Source organism: Peromyscus californicus, unplaced genomic scaffold (genome assembly GCF_007827085.1).
Source record: "Peromyscus californicus insignis strain IS unplaced genomic scaffold, ASM782708v3 Scaffold_16__1_contigs__length_79575227, whole genome shotgun sequence".
Taxonomy (NCBI): Eukaryota; Metazoa; Chordata; class Mammalia; order Rodentia; family Cricetidae; genus Peromyscus; species Peromyscus californicus.
The window spans coordinates 23,392,990-23,406,953 of record NW_026294458.1 but is presented as its reverse complement, the minus strand read 5'-3'; the positions used below and the strand labels follow the sequence as shown (position 1 = coordinate 23,406,953).

Sequence of the window (13,964 nt, the reverse complement as noted above, 5' to 3'; positions counted from 1 at the left end):
GAAAATCAGCCAGCTCACATGGGAGAAATGAAACTACCTAAGCACAGCTGCCACGTCCAGCATTAGAACAAACTCAGTGTCCTCTTCGAGTGTCCTTGAAGCCAGAGGCTTTGGCAATGACCTGTTAATGAACAGAAGGATGCTACCAGTCTCAAGGTCAAAAGAGGTCACAAATGTACTTAGAGAAAGAGGTTCTTCATGTGTTATCCCCGTATCTGATTATATTTTTTACAGTAATCTACTGCTATTTCCAATACACACTCATGACTTTGCAAGGAGGCGGGGGGGGGGGGGGGGGGGGGGGGGGGGGGGTGGGCAAAGAATCCAGTGTGTTACAAAAGTCACATTTGAGCATGCTAATATCCACCTCAAGGTGCATTCCTCCTTGGTAAACACACAGTCTGTTTGCATTTAATTCTTCCACACAAGCCCCGCTAGAAAGTTAGCCAAATTGATAATCGATTCACATGGTCTTTGCTCACTCACTTATTAAAACACACCAAACAGTTAATTCCCTTTTCTGTTGGGAACTCTCACTGGCTGTATGCAGCCTGAATGCTAAACAGCCACTTAAGGCTCTAGGAATACATCAGAACCATTAGGTCTAACCATCTCAAACCATTCAAAACGAGTCTCAGAAGTCAGGGCTCTCCCTGTTACTACACTAACAGGCTTTGGTGAATCATCATTGATTTGAGGACCAAGAGATGATAAAGAAGGTCTAGAAAGGACCTAGCTGATCTGGTTGACCAATCTACTTTCTCCCTCCTACAGCTTCCACTTGGACAAAAAGGAGCGGGCAGATTTTGAGTGGCCTTTACTTCCCTAACTATGATATGGAAGCTTAGGGCAAACTGGACAATGACCCCCTACATACACACATAAATTACTGCATGACATTATTTCTGGGGAGACATGAACAAATGTCTATGTAACTCAAATCACTGATGACAGACCACACTAAGGATACCACCCAAAGCACAACTTGGTGAATCACTGAGCTTTATTGGGGTTACATGTAGAAATATGGGAATAAGAGTTACTTAAAGGAGCCTATGGAGTTGAAAACAGCTTCATCACCAAACCCTTCCCCAGCATGGGTGCCAGCTCACGAGAGATGGAAACATGAAGTGCACTGCACAATGTGAAGACTGCTCAACAGGTTGGAAAGCGCCATTTCCAGGTAGTTCAGTTGGTCTGAGTTCTTCCAGGCAGCTCTCTTGGCCTCCAGGAGCTGATCTGGTTTGAGTCTTTGGGGCAGCTCAGCTTGTCTCGGCTTATTCCAGGTGCCTCAGCTGGTCTGATCATCTCTAGGCAGCTCAGCTTGTCTGAGAGTATCTCTCCTCAGTCCTGTAGCTTACACAGGCTTGGGGAGGGCGGTGTCTAACACATTTTGTCAGTTTCAGAAACTACCTAAAACCTTTGAGTCATTTACATCCTGAACTGAATGAGATTCCATGATGGATTAAATGCTTCACCTACCTCTTAGCATCTCGCTATGTGTGTGTGTGTGTGTGTGTGTGTGTGTGTGTGTGTGTGTGTGTGTGCGCGCTAGATGAATCCACTGGTCCTAAAACTTCCCTGAAAGCATGGAATAAATGTCATACTATAGAATAAGTGTCATACCATGGGATAAGTGTCATACCTTTCAGAATAGTACAAACACTAACCTTGTCTCTGACATCATCAAATTTATTTCCTTTGTTTCCTCTCACTTATTGGACTGTTATTTATAGAGATCCTGTTGTGTGCCATGTACAGAGGTAAGAACTGAAGACAATAAAAAACCATCAAACATTGCAATATGATAGATGATACAAATAATTATTCAATTACATAATACATATATAATACACACTTATATTTACTCAATAACAATATAATTATATAAATTCAATGAGTGGTGATAGAAGTATTTACTCACTATCAAAAATACATAGAGATAATAACTAAAGCACACAATAAATGTTCAACAAAGACAAATCCCTAATAACTATACAGTCATTATCTCTAGTTAGGGTTTGTATTGCTGTCACAAAATACTGTTACCAAACCAACTCAGGAAGGAAAGGGTTCATTCAGCTTACAGTTCCACATGATAGTCTATCATCAAAAGAAGTCAGGGCAGGAACTCTAGGCAGGAAACTGGAGACAGGAACTGAAGCAGAAGCCAAGGAGGAATGATGCTTACTGATTCACTTCTCTTGGCTTGCTCAGCATGCTTTCTTATACTATCCAGAACCACCTGTCCAGGTGTGGCACCACCTACAATGGGAAACACCCACCCACATAATTCATTAATCAAAAAATGCTCTAGAAGCTTGGCTGCGGACCAATCTTCTAGAGTCATTTTCTCTGTCAAGGTTCCCTCCTCTCAGATGACTGTAGCTTCTGTCAAACTGACATGAAAACTAGGCAAGGCAGTCACTAAGCAGTGTTATCTTCTGACTCACCCACCTCAGGATTTTCTACGGAGGCTTCATAGTATACTCTAGAATCTCTGTTTAATATGTGTCCTGACACACAATTTTAGGAGTGCAAGCTTATACTCACACAGTAAAAGAAATCACTCTTGAGAGCCTCACAGAGGAAGAAATTCAAGCTAAGATTTTAAAGACAAAAGGGAATGCCAAGTGGTGGTTTATAGGACATAGAATGGAAAAGAACTGCAATTTTCCTGTGGCTTTTCACTTGACAGAAATAGGACCAGCGTATTCAAGTTAGCATTTAATAAGAAGGTCACGGGGAGCTGTCTTAAGATGCATGGCCACTCTGAGAGCGCAGAAGAGCCAGTGGTTGGAAGCACTCAAGGTTGGTTAGTTGAATAGAGGCTCTGATTGCTTCTCATCTCATTTTGTCTTTCCGCACCATCCGCTGAGCCCTTTGGCACCGCCAATGAGTGTGTAACAGACACAATGCAGTCCATGAATAAACCGATGAATACATGTCATCTTTTATAATGCTGAAGTCAGACTTTAAACCTACCTGTATTACTTCTCATTAAAAACCCGAGGTCAAGGGCTAGTTCCAACACATTTTTGCTAGGTCATTCTGTACTAGTCTTTCCTACCAGAAGTAGAGGGGGAAAACCATTTATTCAACACTGTCTTATTAGCTTTACTCATTGCTTCTACAGCTTAAGGCTCTTGTAGCTCAGTTCTGATATTCACAAAGGAAAAGTTTAGAGGAGTAGGACTCCAACTATCCTGACACTGAGACTCGTGATACTTTGAATAGGAGAATTTCTGAATATACATGATCACATCAGGCTGGATGAATATACTAATAGCAGGCCACTGTCCCAGGGTGAGGGGTAGAGGGAGTTGTAGGGCTTAAAAAGCAAGTTGCCAGCCTGGCAGTGTTGGCACATGCCTTTAATCCCAGCACTCAGGAAGCAGAGGCAGGCAGATCTCTGCGAGTTCAAGGCCAGCCTGGGCTACAGAGTGAGTTCCAGGAAAGGTGCAAAGCTACACAGAGAAACCCTGTCTTGAAAAACTGAAAAAAAAGAAGTTGCCCTTCATGAGAGATATTAAGCACCTTCTGTTAGCATGCCAAGGATGCAGAGTCCCAGAGCTGAGACGAGCAACCTTGGAGTTCACCATCCAGTTGGAAAGCCAAATAAACCTCCTCCCAGAGTTCTTTTGGTCATGGTATCTTATCACAGCAACAGTAAAGCAAATTTAGTTGCTAAAATGAATTGAGCATTATTTTATAGTTTTACTTAAAATTCATGAATATTTGTACTATTGACTTCTTGACCTATTATTACATTATCGATTATTATGCTATTAATAAAGTGGCAGCACACCTTCGATATTTTGTGCTCAACAAGTTTCTTGCGATCAGTAAGTCATAGCAAATGATATTTCGGGTAGGTGAAAATTACGTACTCTATAAAGAATCATACACATAACCTACATACATAGACATATTACATATGCATATTAAACTTTATTATGCTTTCAAAAAAGTATTTTTAAAAAAGGAAGGGCTGTGGAGGGAGAGCTCTGCACTCATGCCTGGAAACAGCCGGCTACAGACACTCATCTCTCAACCACTGAGGCAGCAGCTCTTCACCGTCCTCCATGATGCTCCCCTCCCTGCAGCACAGCAACCCCACTGGCACCAAACATCGTTACCATTAAGGAGCATGGCAGCCCCATGTGTTCTTTTCCCTGCAAATGAAGAAGATAGCATTAGCCCTGTTGTTCCACAGGTTTCTGTATCCATCTGAACACAAAAGTGTGTAGCCTAAAAGGAGACTGTTTGTTTTGGTGCAAAATAGTAGAAAAGTGTCAAAGAATGATATTTCCTGTTCGGTGGTGAAGAATGACTTCTTTATAAACCAAAATTAAATGTTTTCCAAGCTTTTATCTTTTTCTCTTGAACCCCTTTCAAGTTAAAAAAAAAAATCTATTCTTTTAAGAACCACCAAATTGATTCTAAGAGAATAATTGCTGAGGCTTGAAGGCACTACCGTATCCTGGAAACAAGCTGTACTAGGGGTGGTTTCTCAATTTTCACCCTTTTAGGATGATTTCCTGCCTCTGTGGGTTTTTCCTGGCCGGCAGTTCCTGTTTGCTGGTGCCCTGGCTCCTTCACAGCTGCTGGCTAAACAGAAGGGAAAGAGATCATTAACATCATCCTGGAAGTAGATGCAACAATGCTACTGTTCTATTAGCCTGCAACCCAGGAAAGAACAAAAACCATAGCATGAAAGGCCAGGTCACTGCTAAGACCACGAGTTACAGACGTGCTGCACTAATTCACATGCAGACTCATAACACATTATAGAAAAATGTCCAGCCTTGCCCAGTTAAACAATAAAATGCAGTTTAATAAACAAAAAGAAACCTAATGCTTTTTTTTTTTTTTCATTTTAGCCTTTTTCTTTGGTTTCGGTTTCTGGCTTCTGAAGCAGAGTCTTACTATGTAGACTGCACTGGCCTACAACTTGCTATGTATCCCTGATGAGGCTCAGGCTTGAGATTCCTCTTACATCAACCTCACAAGGGCTAGGGTTGCGGGTGTGTGCCACCATGTGGCCCTTACCCTTTTCTTACATGATAAAAACAAATGCCAGTGAGGATCTAGTGAAATTAATGGTTTCATAATATAGCCATAGATGTGTAAGTTTATAGAATTTTTCTAGAAATCAATGTGATAATATATACTAGCAGCCATAAATATATCCATGCTCTTTGACTCAGTAATTCTACTGTTGAAATCTAACAAAGATGTGGAAAAGGACATATCTTCAAATGCATTAATTGCCTTTTTATAGAAATGGAGAGATTGTGAGAAATGCACATGTATAAATGAAAAGTAGGTCAAAGTCCATCATCTGACAGGACCATTAAAAGAGCCAACATCAACATCCAGCAGAGAGTAGGTGTTCAGTATCGACTGTGAAGAAAAATGTAAAAGTTCTTATGAAATAAAATTAAATGGAAAAACTCATAGAAACATGTATAAATGCTTATTAATACAGGCAACGTGTATAAGGAAAGTGCCAACTGTCTATATTTCATCAATATGTATTATATATTTAATATCTAATATATAATTATATTATATATATTGCTAATGTAGACAGTTGGCTCTTTATACACATTGCCAGTATTTAATTCTATTTAATATATAACATATTAAATTATATTAACTATTATATTATATATAGCTATAGATATATAAACTCATTCACCTGGGTGTCAGTAAGGTAGGTTGGATGGTAGGGTATAAGATGTGCTACCGAGTATCTCTCATCCAACCTGCTTCATGATGAAAGAAAAGGGTTGGGGGAGAGGCCTTTGAGCCCCAGAAGGAGAGACAGGAACAGTGTACAGAGCTTAGGAACAGGAAGGGGTTAGTCTAGAGACTGAATCCCAGATGGACAGGGTAGGCTGCCTAGGTTGCATCTCTGCTCCACAAACACACAAACATGTTCACACATAAACACCATACATGCAACAAAAAGCAAAAGAAAAAGAAAGTGACAATGAAAAAGAAGAGGAGAAAAGGGAAGAGCAGAAAGAAAAAACAAGATGCAAAGTAATTCCTGAGCTGGCTGCTTTGTGACTCATTCTGGAGTTTCCAATCAGGAGGTCTACACAATCAGAATTCTGAGAAACATAATTTATTTCTAGCCCTTGGATAAAACCCACTAGCTTCTTTCTGCAGTCCTTTTATTGCTTTCTGATTGTTACATGGGAAGAAAATGATATTAAACAGTAAAATTGGCACACAATGTATAAATGGCGGTGTTTACAGGCGTAGGTTCAGAAGTGCAAAGTCCCACTTTCTTCCTGCCCTCCAGTCTGGAAAAGCTATCAGTGTCACTACAGAGCCATTCTCTCCAGCGATGGACATGAAAGCCAGCTGATAGTAGCTCACAGTTAATGGGTATGAGCAAGTTAAGCAGGAAATTCCCGGAGGAGCTGCCAGCAAGAGAAACATCTATTGTCTGAGACATGGGAATAACATGGAGTTGATGACTTCCACTTAAAGTACACTCTTTTTAAAGTAGCTCTCCCTCAAAGATCAAGGCTCTCTAGGGAACTGACCCTTCCTCCACATCCAGGGGTTTTCCAGAAAAGACACTACAACTGCACAGTTCCAGGGTAGCAAGAGGCACTACTGTCACAGGACTCCTCAAAAGAAGCCACCACTGTGAACACATGCTAAACACACTAAGTACTACAGTGTGCACACTCAGCAGAGTTCCTTAGAGGAATGGAACTGATAGAACGTTTACATATTATAAATGGGATTTGCTAGAATGGCTTCCATCTGATAGGTAGTCTAACAATGACTGTCTGCACACTGTTGATGCTCAGAACCCACAAGACGCCCAGTCCCCAAAGCAGGATGTCTCAGTAGTCCCAATATAGTGCTGAAGGCCTGGGAGTTTCCTAGAGAGTCACTGAACACAGTCAGTCGGAGACCACAAAGCTGGATGATGTCCGTGGAGAAGGGTAGCAGAGGCACCGGAGATGGGCACACTCACCAGCCATAAGCTAAGGCAAGTAGACAAGAAACACTGACTTTTCTTGAACCTTTTTATAGCTGTGATGCTTGTTGGGAGGTACCACCCACTGTAGGGGACTGTCTCATTGCCCTCAGTGGATACTTCCTGGAAATGCCTTCACAGACCCACCTGGAGGTGTGTCTACTAGGGTAATTCCAAGTCTGATCTAGTTGACAATGAAGATTAACCACCACGGGCTGCAAAACAGAGAGTTAGACACATGAGGTCTCTGCCCTGGACAGACTGAATTCTAGCTCCCTCGGGTATGATGTTTCGTAGTGTGTATTAGCAGAAAACTAAGAACATAGAAGCATAGTTTGTGTAGCATTACACGTAAGAGTCTAAATTTCAAGTGGTCCTAAGTCACAGAAAATTGTCTACTGTGAGAGTGAATTACTAATAAAAACAATTGTCCATTCTGAGATAGCACAGAAGGAAATGGAATAAGAACATGAGTCAGTAGCTAAAGGATATCCTGGCAGCACATATCCCCTCCAAAAGATAATAAATAAAAAATTTTCTTTATTTGAGCATACACTTTGCCCACCCTAGCAGGTGTACTTTCAGTGACTCTGTCTACAGTTCTATACCAGAATGGACCATGTAACCAAGCAGAGGTAGTGGCAATCAGCACACCTAATCCTCTATTATTGATTGGCTACTGTAATCAGCATAGGGCTGTTTGCCAGGTCCATACCATATTCATCAATTAACCAATTAACAGCACTTATTCAGAAACATTCAAAGAATACTTCAGCTCTCGTTCCCTCTGAAGATGACCTAGAGTGTTATTATTAGTAAGAGGCAGGCTTAGAACAACAGTAGCCCTGGGAAAGGGAGGCAAGAGCAGATGAAGGGCATTCCAGGGCTGTGGACTCCACATGAGTTCTGAATCAAGGAGTGTGGAGACAGGGTTCCTTGAAGATGTTCAGTGACAAGAAGCAGATGAGTTTGAATCAGGTAACTGGTGCCTGTGATGGAAGGCATCCTAACTAAAACAGTGACAACTCAGAACCAGAGAACACGAAGGAAAAGATCCAGGCCAAGACCAAAACATCTTCTGCATTCGTGACCACATAGGTTTCTGCAGCTCAAAGAAGAGAAAAGGGGCTTCATAGAGCAACCACACATGCTCTTAAGAGTTTATGGGATAGATTCACATCAAATTAACATTTTAGGAAACTTTCTGAGTCTATGCTTCTCTAAGTAACTATTTCCAACCTACTACTGATATTGTCATTATTTCAGATATTTTACCAAAATAGGTGCCTCCCCAGTCAGATGTCATTGCAATTCTGACCCCCAGAGCAGGTAGACCCCAAGAGCATAGTCTTCTGAAATACTGCATCTATTTCTATGAGCCATTTAATATATTGGCAGATGATCTGTCCATCTTTGTTTTGACTATGACGTTTGAGATTTTGTTAATGTGATACATTAAAAAAATTAATATGCGGCCGGGCGGTGGTGGCGCACGCCTTTAATCCCAGCACTCGGGAGGCAGAGCCAGGTGGATCTCTGTGAGTCCCAGGAAAGGCGCAAAACTACACAGAGAAACCCTGTCTCGAAAAACGAAAAAAAAAAAAAAATTAATATGCAAATCTAATCTAAATACCTTGAATAAGTCTAAGATGTGAAGATAAAGCAATTTTTTAAGCAACCATTCTTATTTTCCTTATTGATTTAAAAGTCTTTATCTCATTTGCCTTCATATTTTGAAAAGTCCACATTCTTTGTAATCTCCCAAGGAATGTTTGGCCTTTAAAAGCCCTGCATGATACTTCTGGTCACTGTCTGACTTTCAGTCTGTGCCTCTGAGTCACATAAATTGTAGAGAAAAGGCTCCCAAGAAACAATGGAGAAAATGAGTCCTAAAAGCAGGGACTAGAGACCCTAAATCTCATTAAAGGCCAACAAAATAAGACATTATTGAGACCACCTGTTTTCAGTTTTCAGAGGCAAGGAGAATGGATACAAGCCTGAAAAGTATAAAATTAGAATCAAGAGAAAAGAAAGACGTTCAGAAGAACGGAAATGGATGAACGCTAGGAAGGGGTGACTGGTGTGTGGGAATGGAGTTGTAGGTAGACTGCAAGAACCAACTGAAAAGTAGAAGGTTGTTGAATTGCCACAGAGAATCGATATAAACTTATAACCAACTTGAACTGTATTAGACACTGGAGTAACTCTGCCAAGAAGACTTGAGTCAGAGTTCAGAGGAAATAAGAATACTTAATATTGACATCTCAACCCAAACAACTGGGCAACTGGATAGAAATGAACACACTGCAGGGTCCTCCAACCATTAAACCAATAGAAAAAAAAACATAGTCATGATGAATGACACTGAATTAACTTGTCAAGTACGATGCCAATCATGTTTTCCAGAAGTTCATATGAACATCTCTACAACCCTACAAGGTTAATGCTGATTCCTCATCTTACAACTGGACACGAAGATCCAAGGATTCTAATAAGATCCTCATAGCCTATGGCTGATAGAGTGGCCTGTGGAGGTGGGTGGAGAAAGGGGCTGTTATACAGTATCAACAGATATTATTTTGACTACTCTTCTAAATACATACAGGGGTTCAGTTCGGTTCACACAAGAGAAAAACAAATAAAGCATAAAGATGGTTCTAAAAATCACAGACTAATTCCTAAGGCCCAGTCCTGTGCCAGGAATCAATCACACTGGCTGTGGGGAAGGATATCCAGGTTGCCTCAGATTGAGGTACAAGAAGCCATTATGGAGTCATTGTGTGTTAAGGGACTCTGAGCAGTCGTTATTTATCAACCAGCACAAAATATTTAAGTATTTTAACAACGTACGTGGCCGTTGCCCTGTACATTAGCTGGAGTGGGTCAGGGAGACCCAAAGGAAAAAGCAGGCCAGAATCAGTTGTCACCATCCCCACCACATACTTCTTCTTGACCGCCTCCATAGCAAGGAAAATGCAGCAGCACAGGGTGAGGAAGAAAAGCACGAGCTGGATGAAGGGGCCCTGGTTTATCTAATACCATGTGACCATCTGTCTCACACCTGGCAAGAACAGGAAAGTAGGAACCAAAGGAAGAGGAAGGAAGGGGAAGAGAGGCTGGAAACTCCAGAGCCATTGATTGTTTTATGTTAGCACAAAACAAGTCAAGCAGACACACCTCCTCCAATTCCTAGCGGGCTGCAATCCCATATAAGAATGAGCACAGTGAGATGGTGATAATGTCACTGGAGGAGCTGCTTAAGCAGAAAAGGTTACGCTACAAGCAAGTTAAAAGCAAGATGTGCTGTGAGTACATCTCCATGCCAATAATTAGTTCTTGCAAGATTAAGCTGAGTTCTATTATTCTATTTCAAAGGCAGCGTGTAAATGATAAATCCAGACACTGAAAAGGGTAGAAATAAGTTCACACCTTCAGACTAACCCACCATTCTTTCTGGAATTTTGGAAAATTTGGATGAGATTTGTATTGTAATTACTCTTAATTTTAACAATTCTTCCTAGAACAAGAGAGCCCTTTAGGCAGTAACGTTCTAACAGCACAATAAAATCTTTCCTCCTGAGGTTTGAAGTTCAATATGCAGGGCAAGAAATATTTCCAATTGCATTGATCATTTGAACTCTAGGGCTCCCACTCCTGAGGGCACATTTTGCTCCTCATTAACCAGAAAGGAAAAAAAAAAGTGAGCAATGTATGTCACTTATTTTAAAAGCTATTTTCCAAGGATTGAATAATTTCTTTTTTTAAAAAAATGGTCATTTTCCTCAATTTGGACATGATTTCTTCTATTTGCATGTAATTTCATAAATGATTATTGCAGATAGCTCTGCTTTTAGTCATAACCTTGTAAAGGGCTGAAGCAATATGAGAGGGAATTTGAAATGGTAAATTTTTGTGTCGAACTGTACTTCTGACCGAAGGGCACATCTGGATGTGGGAAATGACATCATAATCCCTCTGATGACTGGCATAGGTCCATGCAGATTTCATTGGCAATGATCTCTATTGGCCAGTATGATTTTGTTTATGGAGTATTTCCTAGCCTTCTATTTTCTCAGGATAATAGGCATCTTTTTTTTTATGTTTGGATAACTATCCCTGCCCACAAGAGACAACCCTTCTCTTTTCTCTCTCTCTCTCTCTCTCTCTCTCTCTCTCTCTCTCTCTCTCTCTCTCTCTCTCTCTCTCTCCCCCCCCCCCCCGCCGCCATGCGCACATGTGTGTGTGTGTGTGTGTGTGTGTGTGTGTGTGTGTGTGTGTGTGTGTGTGTATGTGTGAGAGAGAAGATGTCCTATGTCCATATAAAGGTCAGAAGCCAAACTTCAGTGCCCCTTTAATTGCTCTCTACCTGGTGTTAGAGACAGAACCTCTCACTGACCTCATCTTCATAAAGTTATTTTTAAGGTTGTTCTCTTGTGCTGTCATAGGATCATTGGGTTGCCTCACTCAGCCTTAATACAAAGGGAGGAGCTTAGTCCTACCTCAACTTGATGGGCCATGCTTTGTTGACACCCATGGGAGGCCTGTCCCTCTCTGAACAGAAAGAGAGAGGAGTGGGTGGGGGGAACAGCAGGAGAAGACAGAGGAGAAACTGCAGTTGGGATGTAAAATAAATGGGAAAAAATAACTAATAATTTTAAAAAAGTCATTCTAGGCCAGGCAGTGGTAGTGCGTGCCTTTAATCCCAACACTTGGGAGGCAGAGGAAGGTGGAACTTTTATGAGTTTGAGGCCAGTCTGGTCTACAGAGCAAGTTTCAGGACAGCCAGGGCTACACAGAGAAACCCTGTCTCAAAAAACCACACACACACACACACACACACACACACACACACACACACACACACACACAAGTCATTCTAGAACCTGGGATATGGCACAGTTGGTAGAGTGCTCACCTACCATTCATGAATTCCTGGGTACAGTCCTCAGTGCTGCATAAACCAGCGTGGTGGTCCACGCCTGTAATCGCAGAACTTAGGAGGTAGAGGGGGAAGCAGGAGCTTCATAAATTCAAAGTCAGTCATGGCACATAGAAAGTTCAAGAATAGCCTAGGATAGGTGAGGACCCCCCCCCCAACTCAAATAAATAAATAAACAAATAGACACACAAATAAATGGACAATTATAGATGTCAGTATGGTGGTAAACATTTAACAAATCAACTCACTGGTAAAGAAAAACAAGCCTTGATAGGCAGCCTTTGCAAAATTCTATGATGCAAATATGTCTGCCTTGGCTGATTTCACATAAGTTACTGGCTAAACACTGGGTTGGGAGGGGAGGCTATTAGCATTTAGACATTACCTGGCCTGCCACTTGGGAACCTTGCCAATAAGCAGGCAGTACCTTGGCCTGCTTGGGGTCCTGACAATGACATGCTACATAGCCGCCCCTCCCATTTGCTAGCTCTTTTGTGCATGTGCTAAGGCCCCTTTAGGAGGTGGGCTCCGCCTACCTTTCTCTCTCTTCTTCTCTTCCCACAAGGTCGTGTCTGAACCTCCTCTCTTCTCCTTTTCCCATCTCTTCCGTCTTTTTCTCTTATCTCCAGAGGTGCACTCTGCGTCTCTTCTTCCCTTCCCTTAATAAAATCCTCCACGTGAGCGCTGTCTGCATGGTACCAGTGAGTTTCCAGTCTGCCCTTTGGCCAAGGCCGCCGCCCATGGTTTTTGAAATACAACAGATGCTAACTTACAAATGGTTCTCATTAGCTGGTCCAAGGTGGTCCTAGTATAACACATTTTGAATTGAGTTGCATTAAAGCTTATCTTATTATATTATTACATACTTCTGAGCACCCACTATCTCTAAAATTAGAATAACAACTAATAACCCAACCCTATGGGGGTACTGAGAGAATCAGGTATGATGTCGCACACCCCGCACAATGCCTGACGATGTGGACTTTGAGTTACTAACAGTGATTATCACTATTGTTGTTGGCTTTGCTGTCGCTGTGATTAACTTTGTTGGATTAAGAGTCTACGTTTTGAATGAGAACACCAAGTCCTTAAGAGTTGTTGCCAATTTCTGCAATGACCTTAAGTTTACGTTTTATGAGCAAGTTCTTTATTTAGTATCCTCATCATTGAAACAAAACTCTAAACTATTTTCAGACCCTCAAATTCTATAAGGACTATATAAATTCTCTAGAGCAAAAATATGTGTATGTATGGAAAAGACAGAGTGGTGAGCAGGGAAGAAAGTGATCTTCCCACAGGGTTGGGCCACCTCTAAGAAGGAGGTAAGCCATTAAGCGTGAGATCCAAGGATGACAGTCTCTTGGGCCCTCTGCCACTGGCATCTTCAAAAGCACATAAAACACAGCCCTAACAAAAAGCCTCAGCCTCTGCTCTGAAGTAAAACATCTCAATGCCTTGCTGAGATGAAAGTAGATGAAATGGATAGCACTGAATACACAGAGAGGAGGCCGAGTGCTTCCTGTTTGCCATTTAGCCTAAGAGCAAACTAAACACTAGACCAGGGTCAGCTACATCCCCCAAGAACTTACTTCTCTGTACCACTGCAGATGGTGTGAACTTCATGTTGCTTTCCTTACCTCCTTCCTACTCCCTCAACATAGACACATAGTCACACACACACACACACACACACACACACACACACACAGAGAGAGAGAGAGAGAGAGAGAGAGAGAGAGAGAGAGAGAGAGAGAGAGAGAGAGAGAGAGATCACCTGTAATAGCAGTAGATTCAATTGCATATTAAGGAATACATGAGAGCTGATTTTCAGTGACATCTCAAGTCTGTCCAGTTCACTCTGGACCACAGAACTAAATCCACTTCTCTTCCTTTTTAAGAGAAAGAACCAACCAAAAGGTGGGGCTGGAGCTGGAGAACACAGAGATGTATTAACCTAAAGCAGATGAGACAAGCATTTTTAAAATGTATCTGATTGATTTTCTTTTATATATAAAA

The 13,964-nt window shown here is 41.5% G+C and overlaps 1 long non-coding RNA gene across 1 annotated transcript; it reads right to left on the bottom strand.

The window, feature by feature from the left end:
• Positions 1 to 985: 985 nt before the first annotated feature.
• LOC128112036 (uncharacterized) lies at positions 986 to 13,625 on the bottom strand. The gene is made up of 3 exons (XR_008218823.1): positions 12,485 to 13,625; positions 11,929 to 12,002; positions 986 to 4,175 (listed from the first exon to the last, which is right to left on the bottom strand). It is a non-coding gene; the product is annotated as an uncharacterized LOC128112036 (long non-coding RNA).
• Positions 13,626 to 13,964: the final 339 nt, after the last annotated feature.